This window comes from Trichosurus vulpecula, chromosome 3 (genome assembly GCF_011100635.1).
Source record: "Trichosurus vulpecula isolate mTriVul1 chromosome 3, mTriVul1.pri, whole genome shotgun sequence".
NCBI classification, from domain to species: domain Eukaryota; kingdom Metazoa; phylum Chordata; class Mammalia; order Diprotodontia; family Phalangeridae; genus Trichosurus; species Trichosurus vulpecula.
Genome location: NC_050575.1, coordinates 276,762,752 through 276,784,288, shown reverse-complemented (window position 1 = coordinate 276,784,288; position 21,537 = coordinate 276,762,752). Strand labels below are relative to the sequence as shown.

Below are 21,537 nucleotides of genomic sequence, written 5' to 3'. Positions count from 1 at the left end.
CTCTGAGTAAGCTCAGGGATATCTCTATCTTATGTCAACAAATCCAGATGGAGCATTCCTTGCTCTGTCCATGGCCATTAAGGGTGAAAACCTTGACCCCAGACACTATCTTGAATTATGTGACTTTTCCTTTTCAGAATATTTTATGGGCATATATTATGTTGTGGAATGTTAATGGCAAATTAAACACAGAGATCCTGGAGTTGTAATTCCAATTGACACTTTGTCAACTATCTAATTTGTTGTATTTACAATCTATTCCATTAAGGAAAATCCTCTTCTTGTATCATGGCTAAACATACATGGGGGTCATAAAAATGAGGTCATACAGGCTTGCTAGCTCTGCTAAAATAACGTATATAAGTTTTCTCATTGCTTTGTTCAGGCAGCCAGAGGTTATACTCTGACTCCTTGTACGTACAAGTAAGCTAGCTCCACTATGCTTTAAGGGAAAATAATAAGCAACATGGATTTTTCTATCACCTAGCTCTGTTGTTTCCTTCAACCAAATTTTCAGGTTTAACATAACTAAAACATTATCAAATGCAAACAATGGCAGATGACATAACTTCACTTTAGATGCCATCCCACCAGAGAAAGTGAAGGAGGAAGTAAAGAAGAGGAATGGGGGAGAGGATTCTGGGAAGATGGCAGAGTAGTTCGGAAAATTCTACGATCTCCCAATTTCCCCACCAAACAAGACAAAATCGCGCCTGACAGCAAACATAGGTCAGTAAAAATAGGGGCAGAACAGTGGTACTCCCAGTACAACCAGAAAAGATCAAGGAAAGATCACAAGACTGAGGTTTGGTCCCTGTGACGTGTAAACACCTCCAAGCTAGTTCTGCTGAAACAGCAAGCAGCAAGCCCTGGGGCTAGCTGGGTTAGGAGTTAGCCTCAGCCCAAACCACAGGAACTTTCACCTCCCTGACAGTGTCGGGAGTCAGGCATCTGAACAGAGGAAGATTGAGGGAACCTTTCCGCTGATAAGGGATGCCAGGCCCAGTGAATGCAGAAGCAGTAGGTGGAGATACCACTGGCTGTGGACACTTATAGGAGGGTGGAGTTCTTGGTTCAAGTTTCAGGCCAGAGAGGAGAACTGAATGAGGACCTGAGACCAGAGGCACCATCCCCCACACACCAGGACCAGAGGTGATTACAAGTTGCTATAAAAAAATGAGCAGGCAAAGAAGAAAGAATCCAACTACAGAAAGTTACTATGAAAATAGAGAAGACCAGGGTTCATCTTTGGAGGAGGATACTAAAGTAAAAAAAGCCTCTCCTACCCCAAAGAGTAACATCAAATGGTCACCTGCCCAAAAACAATTTATAGAAGAACTTTAAAAAAAAACTGTAAAAATCAAATGAGAGAGATTGAGGAGAATTTTTTTTAAAAAAAAAAATCATCCAAGAAAAACAAGATTATGAAAAGAAAGTTAACCAACTGGAAAAGGAGATCCATAATGGAAGAAAATGATTCCTTGAAAATTAGAATTGGGGAAGGGGAAGTCAACAAAAGAGACCAAGAAATAATAAAACAAAATATAAAGAATGAAAAAATAGAATGTGACACGCCTCATTAGAAAGACAACTGATGTGGAGAACAGATCAAGAAAACATAGCAATAACCTGACTACCTGAAAGCTACAATCAAAAAAAGAATCTTGACACAATAATATAAAATATAGTTAAAGAAAATTGTCCTGGAGTGTTAGAACAGGAGGGGAAAGGGAAATATAAAAAATACACTAATCGCCACCTGAAAGAGATCCTACGAGGAAAACCTACAGGAATACCTGGCTAAATTCTGAAACCCTCAGTTCAAGGAGAAAATATTATGAGAAACAAGAAAAAAAAACCCAATTCAAATTTGTCAGAGCAACAATTAGAATCACACAAGACTAGCAGCAGCTATATTAAAGACCACGGGTCTTGGAACATTGTATACCAAAGAGCAAAAGAACTGGGATTGAGGCCAAAAACATCATACCCAACAAAGTTAAACATAATCTTGAACAACAAAAAAAGGACATTCAATGAATTGCCAGACTTTTTGGATTTTATTGCAAAAAGGCCTGAACTTAATAGAAAATTTGACATACAAGATCCAAGAGAAATATAAGATAAACATCAAAGACTAATTACAAGGGACTCAACAAGGACACACCATTTACTTTTTTATTTTTACAATTTTTTTCTTGCAGGGGGGAAGGCAGGGCAATTGGGGTTAAGTGACTTGCCCAAGGTCACACAGCTAGTGTGTGTCAAGCGTCTGAGGCCGCATTTGAACTCAAGTCCTCCTGACTCCAGGGCTGGTGCTCTACTCACTGCGCCATCTAGCTGCCCCAGACCATTTACTTTTTATATGAGGAAATGTAAACTGTATGTCTAAGACAGCAATTAGTAATTGGGTAGTCTGAAGGAAAGACTGGAGCAGAGCTGAATATATGATTCTAAAAAGTAATACTGTCTAGGAAAAGGTAAGAAGAGTAATTATCCTATACAAATGAGGTACAAGAGGAAGAACTGACCCAGAGGAATTAAATGAGGGAGGAGGGCTGGTGGTTCTAGAACAAGAGAGAACAACATATGTATTTGGAAGGCTATAAAAGTCTTCTAAATTCAGATAATACAAATAAGAGGGCAAGGGGAAAAGTTGGGAGGAGAGGATAAGGGAGGGATCCTTGGAGGTGAGTTAGGTTAAGTAATAAGAAGGCAAAGTAGCAAGTAGAAGTAAAGTAGAGGAGTCAGGAGGGATAGGAAATAAGAGATACAAACATAAAATAACCATCAGGAGTAGAATTTATTAGGGAAAAAAAGCAAAGATAGTAATTGTGGTCTCAGACATTAAGGCTAAAATAGATTTAATCAAAAGAGAAAAATAGGGAAACTACACTATATGTCAGTCATATTAATCAATATGTTTTAGACTATTTAAAATAACCAGACAATATAAGGCTGGACTATTGCTATGGAGTGGGAAATGATGAGTTGGTAGATATAGAAAAATATGGAAAGACTTGGACCTGTGAAGGAAGATGTTATCCACCTTCAGAGAAACAGAGCACAAAGAAGTATAGTATGGTCTTACAAACAGATACATATGAAGGTGTGTGTGTATATTTGTATATGATTACAGATATCTGTATATGTAAGTCTATATGTATATATGTTTATGTATATATATATATATATATATGTGTGTGTGTGTGTGTATATATACATATACACATACATGAGTGAGTATGAGTGTATGTGTGCGTCCTCACTCAAATGTAGCCTTTTGGGGGGAGGGGGGGCAAGAACAAAATAAAAAGTGCACAGCAGAGAACAAAATAAAACCTACAAGGAAGTAAAGAAAAGATGGACAGCTCTACACACAATGTGTAGTATTTATTATACGTAGGCTTTCCTGAAATGGAAATTTATTGCTTAATATTTTGAATCCTCTTATGTTCTGCTGCACACATGGCAATGGTTTTTTTTTCTCATTTTGTATTTAAGTTTGTTTCTTCTTTCTTTTCTTATTTTGAATTTAAGTTTAAAATTTTTAAATTTACAAAAAAAAAAGAGGGACAGAGGGAACCCTTTAAATAAGATAATCCTGTATATAAGAGAAGTTAAATATGCTTGATGATACTTCTGGCAAAGTATCCTTTCACAGGAAATTCAGCTGTATCTTTTGTTTTAAAAAAAATACATTATCTAGAAAAAATACTATTAGACAGAAAGGTAGCAGAATTTGTTTAATAACAAAGTGGTTTGTTCTTATTTTTTATTACTTTTTTAGAAAAAAGAGAAAGTTTAAAAGATACACAAGGCTCACACAGTAAATTGTCAATGATTAGTTCTTTTTTATACCTTAACACTGACACAAAAATTACATACTACCCCAGTGTCATGTAGAGCATGAACAGAATGTACACAACACTAACACGAACACAACAGAAGATGCAATGAGTATCCCATTTTAAATGATAGAGGACTGCTTCTTTCAAAATGCAAGCCAAAAAACATCTGAAACCAAGAAATTTTAATTATATGCTCTGTTGCTACATATGTATTTAAAATGCTTGCCTCTCATTCAGGAGCCAGGATAAACCAAATGCAGAATACAATGAAAAATGATATGACTCACTTTCACTATTAGGCCACAGCAACTACAGAAAATAGAAAATAGTAACATTCCTTTGGTTGGTTTTTAATGCAGAATGACAAAATTTCTAATTTCTGTCTTGCTTTTTTTCCCTTTTACTTCCTTTCCAAATATTTTAATCCACATTTCTGAGGTGTAGGTACTTTATGTCTTCTGGGTATCCTTCAGGTTCCACTTCTGCCCAAAGATGATGCACTAAAGAAAAAATAAAGATGAGAAGATGAATAAGACTTCCCTTTTGCAAAATGACCTAATCAAATTTAATTTTAAAAATACTTTCATTTGCAAGAATTCTGACACTAAGCTTCATTCATTCTTCTACGTTTATTCTCTTAGCTTGGAGTCTAAGAGAACTAACCTTATGAGGCCATTTTGAGTTTGACTGTCCATTTCTGACACAGATCAACAAAGGCACTTACACCTTTACACTGAAGCTCTGCTTGACACCTTCTATTAATGGTGTCATCAAGCTCCTCAATTTATTTTTTATTCACTTATCTGTGTACATAACATATTCCCTTTAATACTAAATGTAAATTCCCTGAGAGCAAAGACTTGTTTCATTTTTTTTTTCTAAATCACTAGGGCCCGTACCCAGCAAGTTTTTAATAAATGGCTTCAACTGCTGAGAATTTAACTTAAAATACAACTGACTGAGCCACCACACTGCCAAATGATCAACTATAACCAACATGACCAAGTTTCCTGGGGGAAAAATACCTGTCTCCCTTACAAAAATGTGATTCTCTCTTACTTCCTAGAATCCCTCTTTCTAACTTTACTGACACAATAAAGAATTGAAAACAATACAAATGCTCAGCCACTTCTGCCTCTTATTTTGCCTGACGTTCAAAGTCCACCTGTAGCAAGTGATCTTTCCTGGTCTCCCTCCAAACCCACCCTTGAGCTGCTAATACTATCCCTTCTGTACTATCTTTATCCATGCCACATGTGCCCAATTATTTACATGTTGTATCCCTGAGAGCAGGACCTGGGTTTTTTGTTTTGCTTTGGGCTTTTTTGTTTTGTTTTGTTTTGTTTTTGCCATTCTTTGTATTCCCATAACTTAGCACAGTGTCTGGCACATAGTTTTCCTTTACCAATGCTTTCTGACAAATTATTCTGTTAAAAGCAGATGAAAACCCTTGGTAAAGAGTATTTTAAGCACTATAAAATATTCCTCCTATAATACTAAACATGGGTCAGCTCCTGAATAGAAGGGTAGGTAGGTACACAGGCAGTAAGTACCCATATTAAATTAACAATGTCAACTGGAGGACATCCCAGTTCATCTGTTACTCCTGTGCTCTGGCTGGTTCTAGGTCCTCTAGGGCCATATTAAGCATATAGGTTTGAGTCAGAACTAGCCCAACATAACAGAAGAAGAGATTAAGAAAAGGTGGTAAGAATACACAAAAGAACTATGAAAGCAAGATCTCAACATCACCAATAACCATGATGGTGTGGTTGCTGATCCAGAGCCAGACATTCTGGAGAATAAAGTCAGGTGGGTTTTAGAAAGCATTGCTAAAAAAAAGGGGGGGGGGCGGGTAGTGGAGGTAACAGGATTCCAGCTGAGCTATTTAAAATCTGAAAAGAAGATGCTATTCAAGTGCTGCACTCAATATGCCAACAAATTTGGAAAACTCCACAATGGCCACTGGATTGGAAAAGATCAGTTTATGTCTCAATCCTAAAGAAGGGCAATGCCAAGGAATGTTCCAATGACCAAATAAATTGTGCTTATTTCACACACCAGTGAAGTATGCTTAAGATTCTGCAAGCTAAGCTTCAGCAATATGTGAACCCAGAATTACCAAAAGAGCTGGCTGGTTTTTGAAGAGGGAGAGGAAGTAGAGATCAAGTTACCAACATTAGCTGGATTATGGAGAATAAAAGGGAGTTGCAGAAAACCATCTACTTCTGCTTCATTGACTACACTAAAGCCTTTGACTGTATGGATCACAGTAGCAAGTCCTCAAAGAGATGGGAGTAGCAGATCATCTTATTTGTCTCCTGAGGAGCTTGTATGCAAGCCAAGAAGTAACAATTAGAACTGAACATGGTACAACTAATTGGTTTAAGATTAGAAAAGGAGTACGAGGTTGTAGAGTATCACCTTAATTATTTAACTTATATGCAGAGTACATCATGCAAAATGCCAGGCTGGTTGAATCAAAAGCTGGAATTAAGGTTGCTGGGAGAAATAACAACAATTTCAGATATGGAGACGATACCACTCTGATGGTAGAAGTAAAGGGAAATTAAGAAGCCTCTTGAGGAGCGTGAAAGAGGAGAATGTAAAAGCTGGTTTGAAGCTTAACATCAAAAAAAAATAAGATCTTGGGAATAGGCCCCATCACTTTCTAGAAAATGGAGAAGAAATGGAAGCAATATTTTATATTCTTGGTCTCAAAGATCACTGCAGATGGCAACTGCAGTCATGAAATTAAAAGATGCTTGTTCCTTGGAAAGAAAGCTATGGCAAATCTGGACAGCATAATAAAAAGCAGAGACATCACCTTGCTGATAAAGGTCTAGCCCAATGGCTCTAACGTTTTTTCAGCCAACTACTTTTACCCCAATAATCACATGCCTTAACTTACTTCCACTAAAAAATTCACCAGAATTCCTAGGAAAAGGGAGTTACTTTACTCTTACTGATTTCCTATCACATTCTCCAAACTTTTTCTACTTTCAAGTCCTCATACTTACAGTAGATTACTTAGGCTCCTACTTCACTGAAAAGATTGAGGTTAATCATAGCTTTCTCAAATCCCGAACTCTATGCCTATAACATTTTTGAGTAACATCATTCATTCTCTTCTCCTAATTCAGTCAGCTGGTATATCTCCTAATTCAGTCAGCTGTTCTTTTGACTTTAACAACATCTCTTTAGATATCCCCTTCTCTTCAGTCACAAACCCACCATCCTGGTTCAGGAAGAGGAATGCTTACTCTCTGCTAAAGTTAACTGCTCTAGCTATGCCCTTTTCCTATCTCTACTCTTCCAAGTCAAATTTCTTTATTTTTGTTTAAACTGATGGCAACTTTAATATTTATAACAATAACATAAGTGTGTGGTTTAAAATTCATTTCTTAATAATTTTTTGTTATTCAGTATTTTATTTTTCCCCAGTTATATGTAAAAGCAATTTTTAATATTTGTTTTTAAAACTCTGAGTTCCAAATTTTCTCCCTTCCTTCTGTGTAGTCATGCAGAACATTTCCATAATAGTAATGTTGTAAAAAAAAAAAAAAACATAGACCAAAATAAAAAAACACCTCAAGAAAAATAAAGAAAATAAAAAAGTATGCTTCAATCTGTATTCAGATACCACCAGTTCACTCTCTGGCAATGGATGGCATTTTCATCATAAGTCCTTCAGAGTTGTTTTGGATCATTGTATTGCTGAGAACAGCTAAGTCATTCACAGCTGAACATCTTATACTATTGCTATCACTTTGTACACAGTACATTTCACTTTGTATCTGCCCATGCAAGTCTTTCCAGGTTTTTCTGAGAGCATCCTGCTCATCATTTGTTTTAGCACAATAGTATTCTATCATAATCACATACCACAATTTATTCAGCCATTCCCCAATTGATGGGCATCTCCTCAGTTTCCAATTCTGTGCCAGCAGAAAAGAGCTGCTATAAACATTTTTGTACATATAGGTCCTTTTCCTTTTTGTTTTTTATCTCATTTGGGATACAGATCTAGTAGTGGTGTAGCTAGGTAAAAGGGTCAGCATGGTTTTATAGTCCTTTGGGTACAGTTCCAAATTGTTCTCCAGAATAGCTAAATCAGTTCACAACTCCACCAACAGTGCATTAAAGTCTCATTTTTCCCATATCCCCTCCACTATTTATTTTCCTTTTCTGTCATATTAGCCAATCTAACAGGTAAGAGGTAGTGCCTCAGAATTGTTTTAATTTGCATTTCTCCAATCAACAGTGAGTTAGAGCCTTTTTTCATATGGTTATAGATAACTGATTATTTCATCTAGAAACTATTCATATCTTTTAATCATTTATCAATTGGGGAATGGCTCTTATTTTTATAAATTTGAATCAGTTCTTCACATGTTTAAGAAATGAGACCTTTATCAGAGAAACTTGCTTCAAAATTTTTTTTCACAATTACTACTGCTAACTATACTTTCCTCCATCCTATCCCCTCCACCCCTATTTATTATATTCTCTCTCTCCTTTTACCCTGTGCCTCCTCAAAAGTGTTTTGCTTCTGAGTAACCCCTCCCCCAATCTGCCCTCCCTTCTATCACACCATTCCTTCTTTTATCCCCTTCCCCTCTCCTTCTTTCCTGTAGGGTAAGAAAGATTTCTATATCCAATTGAGTGCGTATATTATTCCGTTTGTGAGCCAGTTATGATGAGAGTAAGGTTCACTCACTCTTCCTTACCTCCCTACTCTTCCTCTCTACTGTAAAAGCTTTTTCTTGCCTCATTTATATAATTTACCCCATTCTACCTCTCCCTTTCCCTTTCTCTCAGTATATTCCTGTCTTACTCATCAATTTTATTTTTTTATGTATCAAGCCTCCATATTCAACTCACACTTGTGCCCTTTGTCTATATATACTCCTCCTAACTGCCCAAATAATGAGAAAGTTCTTATGAGCCAGAAATATCACCTTCTCATGTTGGAATGTAAATAGTTTAACCTTATTCAGTCCCTTATAATTTCTCTTTCCTGTTTACCTTTTTATGCTTCTCTTGTGCCTCCTATCTGAAAGTCATACTTTCTATTCAGCTCTAGTCTTTTCATCAAGAATGCTTAAAAGTCCTCTATTTCATTGAATATCCATTTTTCCCCCTGAAGGATTATACTCAATTTTACTGGGTAAGTGATTCCTGTAATCCTAGCTCCTTTGCCTTCTAGAATATCATATTTATTCTAAGCCCTCCAATCCTTAATGTAGAAGCTCCTAAATCCTGTATTATCCTGTGACTCTACAATACTTGAATTGTTTCTTTCTGGTTGCTTGCAATATTTTCTCCTTGACCTGGAAGCTCTGGAATTTGGCTGTAATATTTCTGGAAGTTTTCATTTTGGGATCTCTTCAGGAGGTGATCTGTGGATTCCTTCAATTTCTATTTTACCCTCTGGTTCTAGAATATCAAGACAGTTTTCCTTGATAATTTCTTGAAAGATGATGTCTAGGCTCATTTTTGATCATGGCTTTCAGGTAGTCCAATAGTTTTTAAATTCTGTCTCCTCAATCTATTTTCCAGGTCAGTTGTTTTCCGATGAGATATTTCACATTGAATTGTATTTTCTCATTCTTTTGGTTTTGTTTTATTGTTTCTTAATTTCTCATAAAGTCATTAGCTTCTATTTGCTCCATTCTAATTTTTAAGGAATTATTTTCATCAGCAAGCTTTTGTCCCTCTTTTTCCATTTGGCCAATTCTGCTTTTTAAGGCATTCTTCTCCTCATTGGCTTTTTGGACCTCTTTTACCACTTGGAGTAATCTGGTTTTTAAGGTACTATTTTCTTAAGTATTTTGTGTGTGTGTGTCTCCCTTACCAAGCTGTTGATTCTTTTCTCATGATTTTCTTGCATCACTCTCATTTCTCTTCCCAATTTTTCCTCTACTTCTCTTACTTGATTTTCAAAATCCTTTTTGAGTTTTCCATGGCCTGGGAACAATTCATATTTTTCTTGGAGGCTTTGACTGTAGGGGCTTTGGCTTTGTTGTCTTCTTCTGAGTGAGTGTTTTGATCTTCTAGAGTCAGAGTTTTTTTTCCTGTTATTTGCTCATTTTCCCAGCCTTTTTAACTCTTTGTTAAAGTAAGGCTCTACTTCCAGGGTGGAGGGTTCATTGTCCCAAGCTTCAGGGGTCTTGTGCAGCTGTCTTCTGAGATACTTCTAGGGTCCTGTAAGTTTTCAATTCTTTCAAGGTGGTATGATCTAAGGAGAGGTGTCTACTACTCTATTAGTCTGTGTTCTGGTCTGTGAGTGACCTCAAGTATTCTTTTCTACCCTGGAACTGTGAGGAGGGTCTCCCCCTCCACTTTGGCCACAAACTCTGGTGTACTAGTGCTCCTCCTTGCCCTGGACTGCCACCCAGGACTGCGACCTGAATCCAAATATGGGCAAAGCAACAGAGTCCTGCCCCCAGTGCTAGCAAAGAGACCCCTATAATCTCCTTCTGAGCAGTTACTCAACCCCCTTACCATATGTGGGCTGAGAGCTTCGGAAGCAGCTGCTGCCACTGCTAATTCAGTGGCTCCCAAAGTCTAATCCTGGTTTGCTGGAGCTGGTCTGTGCTGTTGCAGCACTGTGCTCTCCTCTCACACAGGTGCAAGAGATCTTTCCTGACAAACTTCTAAGTTGTCTTGAGCTGGAAATTTGTTTTGCTCCATCTTTTTGTGGGTTCTGCCACTCTAGAATTTGTTTAGAGTCATTATTTAAAGGTATTTGGAGGGGTTTATCCTGTATATAGTTTGTAAATATTTGCTTCTTGTTCTCCTATTAGATGGTGAGCTCCTTGAGGGCAGTGACTGTCTTTTGCCTCATTTTATATCCTCGGCACTTAACACAGTGTCTGGTACATTTAAAAATGTTTATTAATTGACTGATTAATTGACTAATTTCTCCATTTCTATCTGCTGAATCCCTCCAGGAACAAATACAAAATTTAGCATTTAAAGCCCTTCATAACCTAACCCACTCCTACCTTTCTAGACTTCTTACACCTTACTCCCCCACATATACTCTTCCATCCAGTGACACTGGATTCCTGGCTGTTCCACAAAGGAGACATTCCATCTCTTGTTTCCAGGCATTTTCTCTGGAGGACCCTCATGCCTGGAATGCCCTCCCTCCTCCATTCTATCTACTGACCTCCCTGGATTCCCTTCAGTCCCAACTAAAATCCCACCTTCTACAGGAAGCTTTCCATAACTCCTTTTAATTCTAAAGCCTTCCCTCTGTTACTTATTTTCTAATTATCCTGTATGTGGCTTGTTTTGTATATATTTCTTTGCATATTGTCTCCCCCATTAGAATGTAAGCACCTTGAGGGCAGGGGCTATTTACCTTTTTTTGTATCCCCAGCACTCAGTACCGGCATAGCACATAGTGGGTGCTTGATAAACATTTACTGATTGGTTGATCCCAACTCAATTCAAATTATCACCTACTCATGGAAGTCTTCTTTGATTCTTTAATTTGCTCTCCATTTCCCACCAGATTCTTGGCTTGAGTTTGACGCCACCAACATCATGCTTTCACCCAGGAGAAGCTCATTACCAGAAATCTCATCATCATTGAGGCTGCCTCAGCTTTGAAACTCAACAGCTTCACAACTCCCTCAGCTGCTTCTCTCTCTGACTGGAAGATTAGAGAATGGAGTAAAAAATTCTTCCCAAAATGTCCCTTTATAGAGGGTTTAGAATTTACCTTCAATCTCTCCATTTCCCTCCAGCTTCTCTGCATGATTTTGACTCCACAAACATCAAGTCCCCATACTGGGAGCCCTCCAGCAGCATCCTCCCCCACCACTTTTCAGTCTTTTTGAGGGCAGAGACTATCTTATTATTTGCACCTCTAGTGCTTAGCAGTGTGCCTGCAACATAGTAGGCACTTAATAAATGTTTACTGACTCTTGACTATCCCTCAAAAAGGTAATTTATCATGTACTGTTTTACATTTGTTTCATGAGTTGAAACAAATAGCATACAAGAACATAGTGAAGAATGGCACAGAATAACAAGGAATAGAGGGGTTGCAATTTTCATCAATGCAGGAAACAGTCACATCAATAATCTCATTGAAATATATTATAGTTGCTTATGCTGACTGGTAACATTACAAATTCATGTTATCCAGCCCTCAATGCTGCAAGGAAATCCTTTTATTCATCTCTAATTCATTCCCCATCTCACTTCCAACAGAAGTTATTCTAAACCTTTTTCACTTTCCTCAAGTTCCCCATATTTCCTCTTCCTCCCTACTGTCTCTGCTAAGAACCTGGGCTCTTATTTTACTGAGAAAAAAAACTGAGGTCATTCAACATAAGCTCCCATTTTTCCCATTTCCTCCATCTCAAAACCCTTAGATATTATCTCCCACTCTTTCCTCCTTCCCCCCACAAAAAGATGGCCCTTATCCTTGCCAAGATAACATCCCTCTGTGTGTACACTTAATCCAATCTTCTGTTTCTTTTTTTCCAAAGGACTGAATTCTCAGTCATTTCCCTTTTGAATTTCTGAGCTCTCCCTATTAACTTGCTCCCTCTCTATTGCCTTCAAAGTCTCTTCCATCCTTAAAAACCCCTTCACTAGACCTTGCCTCAAGCTCTTATCTATATCTCTCCTCTCTTTCTCAGCTTTACTCCTTTAAAAACCTACGTGCATTTGTTGTCTTCAATCCCTCTCCCGTCACTCACTCTTCAACCATTTGTAACTTAGATTTCAACCTTATGACTCATCTGAAACTGCTCTTTCCAAAGTTACCAATGATGTCTTAATTACCAAATCTGATCATCTTTCCCAAGTTCTTCTCTCCACCCATCTGCTGCATTTAACACGGCTGACCACCTCATCCTTCTGGATACCCTCTCTTATTTAGGTGTTCACAACACTTATCTCTCCTGATTCTCCTCTTACCTATCTGACCATATCTTCTCAGTCTTCTTAGCTGATTCCTAATTGTAGATGTTCCCCCAAAGTTCTGTCCTGAGCCCTATTCTCTTCTCCCTCTACACTCTCTCCTGGTAACCTCTTCAGCCAACATGGGTTTCAGATATATTTATCTAGCCTTAGTATCTCTCACAAGCTTCAATATTGCATCTCCAGGTCCCCAATGAACATTTCAAACTTTCTATTTCCAAGACATCTTAAATATAGCACATCTAAAACTGAACTCATTATCTTTCCTCCCAAACCCTCCCCTAATCCAAATGTCCCTACTTCTCAAGAAGGTACCCCTAATTCTTCCAGTCTCTCAGATTCATAATCTCAGCATTATCTTTGACTCCTCACTCAACACATCCAAACAACTGCCAAATCTTGCTGTTTTTACCTTCACAATGTCTTTTCCATCTGATCCCTCATCTACATTAAGTCACCATCTTGATTCAGACACTCTTCACCTCTCCCCTACATTACTTCATCAGTATTGGTCTCTCTGCCTGCCTCATGTCTCTGACCACTCTAATCCATCCTGCAAAGGACAACCAAAGTAATCTTACTTAAAGCACAGATGTGACGTATGACTCTCCTACTCAACCAGTGGCTTCCAACTGACTTGTAAGATAAGATTATAAATTCGTTCTTTAATGTTTAAAGCACTTCATGGTCTGGTCCCAACCCATCTTTCCAGCCTCATTAGATCTCACTCCCCTTCCTGACTCAGGGACACAGTCAAACTGGCTTTCTCTCTGTTCCTCACTCATGATACTCCATCTCCCTTCTTCTCTGGTCCTTTGCATTGGCAATCCCATGCCACTGGAATGCATTCTCTCCTTATCTCTGCCTCATAGAGTCCCTCTCTTCCTTCGAGATGTAAATCATGCACCAAGAAGCCTTTCCTGATTCCCCCAAACCACTAATGCTTTCACTCTCAAACTACCTTGATTTCATCTACTTTGTATATATTTATTTTTATTTACTTTATGTGAATAAACTTGTTCTCCTTCTCCCCCCCCATTAGAATGTAAGCTCATTGTGCACAGGGATTGTTTATTCTTTGTACTTATACCCTTAGTTCCTGGAACAGCATACATAGTAAGGGCTTAATATTTGTTGATTTATTGTCTGGCTGACTTGTGAGTGTTGTCTTCGTATTAGCCTCTAAGTTCCAAGAAGACAAAAAGTATGGCTTATTTAAATTTATCTCCCTCCCTTTACCTGGTACAGTAAGTATTCTGGATACAGAAGGTAATTAATAAATATGAGTTGAACTGAATTGTTAATAAAAAATATAAAAAATAATGCAAACCCAAAAAAATAAAAATATTTTGATTACTTGTAAGAGTCATTCCTGGAAAAAAAAAATTAGTCTGCATATCACCTGGAAAATTACCAATGGCCATTGGACTACAATTTGAAAACACTAGCCTAGGCTACGTATCCACATCCTAAGACTCACTCATGAAGCAATGCTATCTGTTTCAAGTCTCTCCCTTTAAAAAAAAAAAACTTTAACCCTTCTGTTTTTCTTGAACACAATAATGGGGGTAAACTGGACCAAGGCTGTGGACCACCAGCCTGAAGTAGCCTGAGAGAGGGGAGCAGCTCACTACCTTATTAAGAAGCAACAGAAAAAAGGCAAGTGAAAGTCAGCAGAGAGGCCCATTTGGGTGATTTTAGAAACACCACACCTATGTATTATTATTCAACCTGATAAGCAAGTTTCTTTGGAGAAGAGCAATATGCTCAGAAATGAAATTCAGTCATGAGGTAAAGCAGAATTTACTTCCCTTTGAAAGCTACTGAGAATATCCCCCCAGCCCCCCACATCCCCACCCTGGGTAGGACAGGGAACCTTTTGTTGATACTTTGTATCATTATAGCACATAGTCATTTCTAGGGGGGGAATCTTCCTGCCAGATTGAACCCTCCTTGGTAAGAAAGAGAAACTTTTAAACATAAATATCTGATACAGTAAGCACATCTGACAATGTAAACATAACAGAGGTTGAACAGGTCATGTGCAAAGACAGCCTTCTCTCTGCTGACTCAGTGCTGAGAAGGCTTGATGATTTGAGAATGACAGTTTCCCTCCCTGACTGCTTCCTGTCAGCCTTATGGGACATGGAACTGTTAAACCTTTTGAGACAACTACTGAGTAGGAAGGGATGAAGATACAGTAGGCCTTGACAAAAAGGAATTACTCCATCCCTGGCCTTTCTCTTCCCTCAGCCCTCCAGGTAGTATCATGTAACTCCCAATAAAGACTTCCAGTGAAGGCTGGTGGAAGGCAGGCTCTTCTCCAACCAGGCTCCACAGCAACCAGTTTCATAAACAATTCCAGGAAAAATCAGGAGGGGTTTCTCCTCCCCTCTGGTGAATGAGAAACAATTGTCACTGGAGCCTTAATCTAACTCCATAACCAAGTTGTTAAAGGACTGAAAGAAAATAAGCCTAACTAAAGATTGTTATCCTATGCAAAAGTTAAAAATCAATCACTTCCTAAAAATTAATCTCTTGATAAAATGTTTCATGGTCCCTCTTAATAGCACTAAAAAAATCTGAGTCAAATAAATCCACCTATTTACCCACTCCTCATTTCACAAAAAGATGTATTTAAAAATACCATGAACTGTTACTACTTTATGAAGTCCAAAGGTCCTCACAAAGTCAGAAAACTCTTTTGTGTCATCTACCAAATAACATAGAAATAAAATGAAACTATGTTTGCTCAATATTTTTTTATGAAAAAATTATTACTTATCAAGTAATTACTTATCAAGCATTTATCAAAAAATTACTTATCAAGGCAGTTTCCACATTAAGACAACACAAGATTTTGCTATGTTCGCTATTATTTACATGAGGAAAAATTAAGGTCATTTCGATGGTACACATTATTTTTGCATTATTGAGGTAGCTGATACAAAACATGGACTTGTGATTTCAATAGGAAGTTTGGTATAAGTCAGTAAAATACAAAAATGGAATGAGAGATCATCACTTATATAAAAGACTGATCAATGGAACATTCTTTTCAGCAGGCTGACTGAAAGAAGTCTCACTAAATGTGCTCTGGTTCATTAAGAGGGGATGTGATAAGCCCAAGATACTTCTTGCTCTTCACACAAAAGTCAAGTTGATGAAGATAAACAAAAGGCAGGCAGGTTCCAAAATCACTGGTTTCAAGTTCAGCATTTGATAACTGAAGTGCTGGTGTGTCTGTCTGGTGTGTACTATACTCACAAAATAATTCCAATTGAATAAATAGTTAAATCAAGGAGTATGCATTCTCACCAGTGAGAGTCAGAAAAAGAAAACCTAGAACTATGAAGCTATTTATCATTTACAAATAAGAAAATAAAACTAATAGGTATACTTCTTGGAATTTAGTGGAACTGAGGGGTGGGAGTGGGATTTTTTTGGCATGTTTTATTTGGCTTTTTAAGGAGAAGGAAAATCTTGTTGAAAGAAGTAACTCAAAAATCTTTTCTCCAGGGAGAAAATGGTGAAAATAAATTGTCCTTGAAGATAACAGAAAACATTGATTCCCACTGGAAAAGCAAGGGAGACTTAAGGAATGAAAGAGGAAAAAAAACCAACAAGTTGACTTTGTCCATTTGATGAAATAGGTAGTTACATTTGTTTTGTGATATATGTAGAAATGCTGTGATCCGTAGAACGTCAGTTGAACCTGATAGGATTTTACATCCAAAAAGATATCTGTCCTCTAGGTCAAAATCACATAAGAGTCTTTAAAGATATAATTTTGTTCAATGACTCTCTGCTAATATCAAACGAAACAAATACACAAAAATATTTTAACAAAAGAAGAGATAGTATCAAGAAAGATGCATGTTCACCAAATGTATCTGCTTGCATCATGGGGAATGCCCAGTGCAGAGACCTAACCAAAAAAGGACTCCTCATGAATGCTAAGGTCCCCCAGTAGACACTGTTTATAGATGACATCATGCTGATGGCAACAAACTTCAGAAAATTATAGTCTCCTGTATGGATTATTAGGCTATATTCAGTTATGAGCATATAACTTAAGCATACATACAGGAAAAACCAAGTGCTTTGTCTCTCACTATCTAGTTGTGGGTCACAGATTCAAGACAGAATGAGGAACAGCCCTGCACCCAGGAGTGGCACTCTGTGGTAAGGAATTGTCTCTTGCACTGGACTGTGTACCAGGAAAGAAGGAAGTTCAAAAGCAAGCAAGCATCAGCAGTAGAATTCGGGCCTCTGGAGCAGAACATGATCTCATTTTCAGCTCCTAATCTGAAGCGTGCAGAGGAATAACCCAGGCAGGAATCCCAGACCAAAGAGAAGCCTGTAGTTCTTTCATTCTGAACCTACAGATCTTCCCAGCTGGCTGATAGTGAATGAGACCAGCCAAGGGCCAGGAACTTGCAGAGCTCAGATAAGGGAGGCAACAATCAGACTTTGCCCTAAATCACACCCTGCTGGGGGCACTGAATGCTTATAGGTCCTCAGCTTTAGCTGTCCCTGAGAGCTTGGAATAACAAAATAATCAATACCCCCAAGAAAGTAGCAACAGGACCAACCCAGATCTTCCTTTCCAGAAGTAAACAAAGCTAGGCTCCTAACATCAAGTCCAAAGTCAAGAAATAGGCTGGAAGAATGAACAAACAAAAAAATAATTCCACCACAAAAAGCTATTATAGTGAAGGAACTCTCAAGACCCTGACCAAGAAGAGAAGGACCCAAAATATCTGAGCGAAGCCTCAAAGAAAAACACATCTTGGGCACAAATTCAACCAGAATGCCTGGAAGAGATGAAGTAAGGCTTTAAAAAATAAAGTTAAAAAAAAATTAAATAAATGAAACAATATCCCTAGAGTAAAACAAAACAACAGAAAAGAAATGAGAACCACATATGAAAGAACTGGGAAAGGAATCAACAACTTGGGAAGGGAATCGGCACTTTTTAGCAGCACCTACCATGTGCCAGGCACTGCACAAAGTGCTTGGCAATGTCTCATTTGATCCCCATAACAATGCTAGGAGGTAGGCGCCATTATTATCTCCATTTCACAATGGAAGAAAATGAGGCAAACAGAAATTTACCCAGTAAGTGTTTGAGACTGGATTTGATCTCAGGTCTTCCTCACTCCTGGCCTTGAGCTCTATCTACTGCTTCTACCTGCTTCACACAAAAGGAAACCTTGCCTAAGCAATAAACTTCGTGAAAAGAAAAACAGACCAAAGAGAAGCCAACAACTCCATAAGACAACAAGAAATACTAAAACAAAGTCAAAATCCTGAAAAAACAGAAGAAAATGTAAAACATCCCATAACAAAAATGACTGACGTAAAAAACAGTTGAGGAGAGATCCTTTAGGAATCAATGAGGCAAAGACTAATTGAGATAATAGCTTCAGTAAGGATATGCTACAAATCCTCAAAAATCAAAAGTATTTCTATATAATAATAATAAACACAAGAGACAATAATAGGGAAATCCCATTCCAAACAACTATAAAATGCATAAAATCTCTGGAGATCAATCTCCCAAAGCATATAAAAGGCTTGTATAGTTTCAATTACAAAGTGTTCCTTTCTTTAAGGAACGCTTAAAGAAATAATTATTTAAATAACTGTAAAAAACGTTTAGTGTTCATGGCCAGGCCATTCCAATATAATAAAAATGACAATAGTACCAAAATTAATGACATACTTTGTCCCAATTGAAAGTAAGCTCTTTGGTGTCAAGGACTGTTTTGTTCAGCATCTAGCACAGTGCCTCACACACCGTATTTGCCTTAACAAATATTTGTTGAATGCTAATGTTCTAATGGCATCAAGCTGAGGAGTCCTTTTGTATTTGGGAAGCAACACAATGTTTTCAATGATCCCAAACTATCAGCTTATTTCAGACCTCATCTTCTGAAGACTTCAATGTCCCCTTCTGACTTTACATGAGTGTGAATCATAATTTCAGAAGAATCAAAACTGTGAATGAGGTAAAGGAAAATAGGAGCCAATAATGATTACCAAAGTTAACTTACATACAAAATATGGCATAAAAGACAATATCAAGATCAGGTATGACCAGAAGAAGAGGTGAGCTGATCACAGAGCCACTAAAATTCAGTCTACTGAATGACCAAAAAGGCCTCTAAGATCCCTTTGAACTTTGAGACTCTATGATACTCTTCAGCAGAGTACCAGGCTAATTGGTATAGAAGACACAAGGTCTGTGTGATACACAATTCTTTCCTTCAGGCAGCCTGCAATCCACCTGAAATAGTAAGACATGGGGAAAAAAACCTAATTGCTTCATGATTCATTATGATGATGGAAAAGAGAGGGGAAGATATATTTTATACGAAGCCCTCACATTCTGTTCCTACTAAAAAGAGGTCAATTGGGCTCTCTAGTCATTATTTATACTACTTCATATCTGACTGTAAAACAGGTAACTCAGGAAGCTCAGACACTTAAAATGCACCTGCTATGTATGCAGTGGCTAAGTGAAGGTCATCAACTGGTTCAGAGGGTATCTAGGTCTCTAAGTAGTCTCCCTCATGTAAGTAAGAAGCCAGCCTAATTAGAATTACTCTAAATTGTGAAAAGTTCATGTAATTGACATTTTAGCAATGAAAACTGAGAGATTTAATCTAAAGGGAAGGAAAAAGAAGACTTCAGATACCTCAAACTAGTAATCAGTAAAAAAGCATAAGAGATTTTGGAAGAGTAATTACTATGATGTCTGTTTTTTGGAGTGTGCACCAAATCAATCCTGCCAAAATTCAATGCAAAAGAGTATACTTTAATGTGAAATATTCACAAATAATTTCAAAATAATCTGCTTGCCTCAGGAAATCACATGCTACCTTCTCCTGAGAAGTAGCAACTAACCAGCCCAGCTGGTTGTTGTCAAAAGGAAAAAAATGGTATGTGACTACACATCTGTGAGTAGAAAAAGTCACAGTTGCTTTCTGTGGCATGTTGGATACTCCACATTTTTCTTTGTACCTGTGTTTTCAAATGCAATACATCTGAATGTTTCCAAACAACACAGGTGCTTGTTTGGGAGGACGCTATTGCCTTTTCAACTTATCCTCTCTGACCTCGAAAAAAGAAATCATTCATCTACATGGTCACCCTCCAAGTAATTTATTCATTTAGGGAACCAGACCTTACTCCTAAAAGATACACCTCCCTTAATGCAGCCCAAGATCACCTTAGTGATTTTAGCTGCCATGTCATACAGCAGATACATATTAAGCTAGTAGTCCACTAACTCCTCTAGATTTTTTTCAAACAAACTGCTATACAACCAGGCCACTCTCCCCTTCCCCCACGATGTTGTTCTTGGATTAAAAAACAACTTCACAAGTGTAAGACATTACATTTAACCCTAGCAAATTTCTCCTAGTAAGATCCAGTTAAAAGAAAGAATGGCACAGTGGAGAGAAAGCTGGCCTTGGAGCCTGATAGGAAGTCCTGAGTTCAAGTTCTGATACACACTAGCTGTGTGATGCTGGACAAATCATCTATCTCTCAGTGCTCTAACTCAGTGGTATCAAACTCAAATAAAAATGGATTCCTAAAGGCATATATTGACTTAGAAAACTACAAATTAACATTATCTACGTTGTACTATATTATCATTTATTTTGTTAAACACTTCCCAATTACATTTAATCTGGTTCCCATGATAAGCCTTTAATTTGACACTTCTACTTTAGTCCACTTTTTAAGCCTGTAAGTTGCAGAAAAGATGCTGACCTCCATAAATAAAGGGAGTTTTCTTACCTGGGAGTACCTTATATTAATGAAATAAGAGGACCGGCTAAGAATCAGTCACTACTCTAGCCTTTAAAGATCTTTAGGGATACTGATTGTCATCCAGTGAGTTAGCTCTCCCTTCATGCTTTGTGTCATATGCAAATTAAATAAGCCATCTATGCTTTTATACAACCCATTGATTAAAATGTTAAACAACACAGTGCTAAGCACAGATCCTTAGGACACTTCACTAGAGACCTAATTGCAGGTTGATGTTACAGAGGCAAAGACAGAAAGGCTCATATATTCTCCTTCTTTTGACATGGTTAACTCCATCTTAGAAAATGTGATCCATTTAATACTGTCCTTATACTTTGAAAGTATTTCCAACCTTGTCTTTGTTATTCAATTACTCAAAAAGACATTCCCACTTGTGGAAATATAGAGTTGAAGGCCAGAAAAGCCAAGCCTCATGGAAAATAGCCATAGTTTCCCAAGAATATACTTCAGCTTTCAAGACCTCAAAAGGGCCACTATTTTCTAAAAGGAGTATCCTCTTGCAACACATTTGTCTGTGTCTTACATGTTCCTTTAATGAACTTCTACTGTTCTGCTATAAGCAAGAAGTGGTTTTCTTTTTTTTTTTTTTCTGAACATCTGTTTTTAAAACTTTGAGTTCCAAATTCTCTCCCCTCTTCCCTCCCCACCCACCCTCCCTAAGAAGGCAAGCAATTCAACATAGGCCACATATATGTCATTATGTAAAACCCTTCCACAATACTCATGTTGTGAAAGACTAACTATATTTTGTTCCTTCCTATCCTATTCCCCTTTATCCAATTTTCACCCTTGACCCTGTCCCTTTTCAAAAGTGTTTGCTTTTGATTATCTCCTCCCCCTATCTGCCCTCCCTTCTATCATCCCCCCTTTTTTATCTCCTTCCTCCTTCTTTCCT

The 21,537-nt window shown here is 37.7% G+C and overlaps 1 protein-coding gene across 1 annotated transcript in view; it reads right to left on the bottom strand.

Annotated features, from left to right (window-relative positions):
• Positions 1-3,731: 3,731 nt before the first annotated feature.
• DTD1 (D-aminoacyl-tRNA deacylase 1) overlaps positions 3,732-21,537 on the bottom strand; it is a 202,705-nt gene continuing 184,899 nt past the window's right edge. Inside the window, exon 6 of the mRNA XM_036751043.1 lies at positions 3,732-4,351. The gene's annotated coding sequence lies outside the window, so the exon portion shown is untranslated. The remainder of the gene's footprint in view (positions 4,352-21,537) is intronic.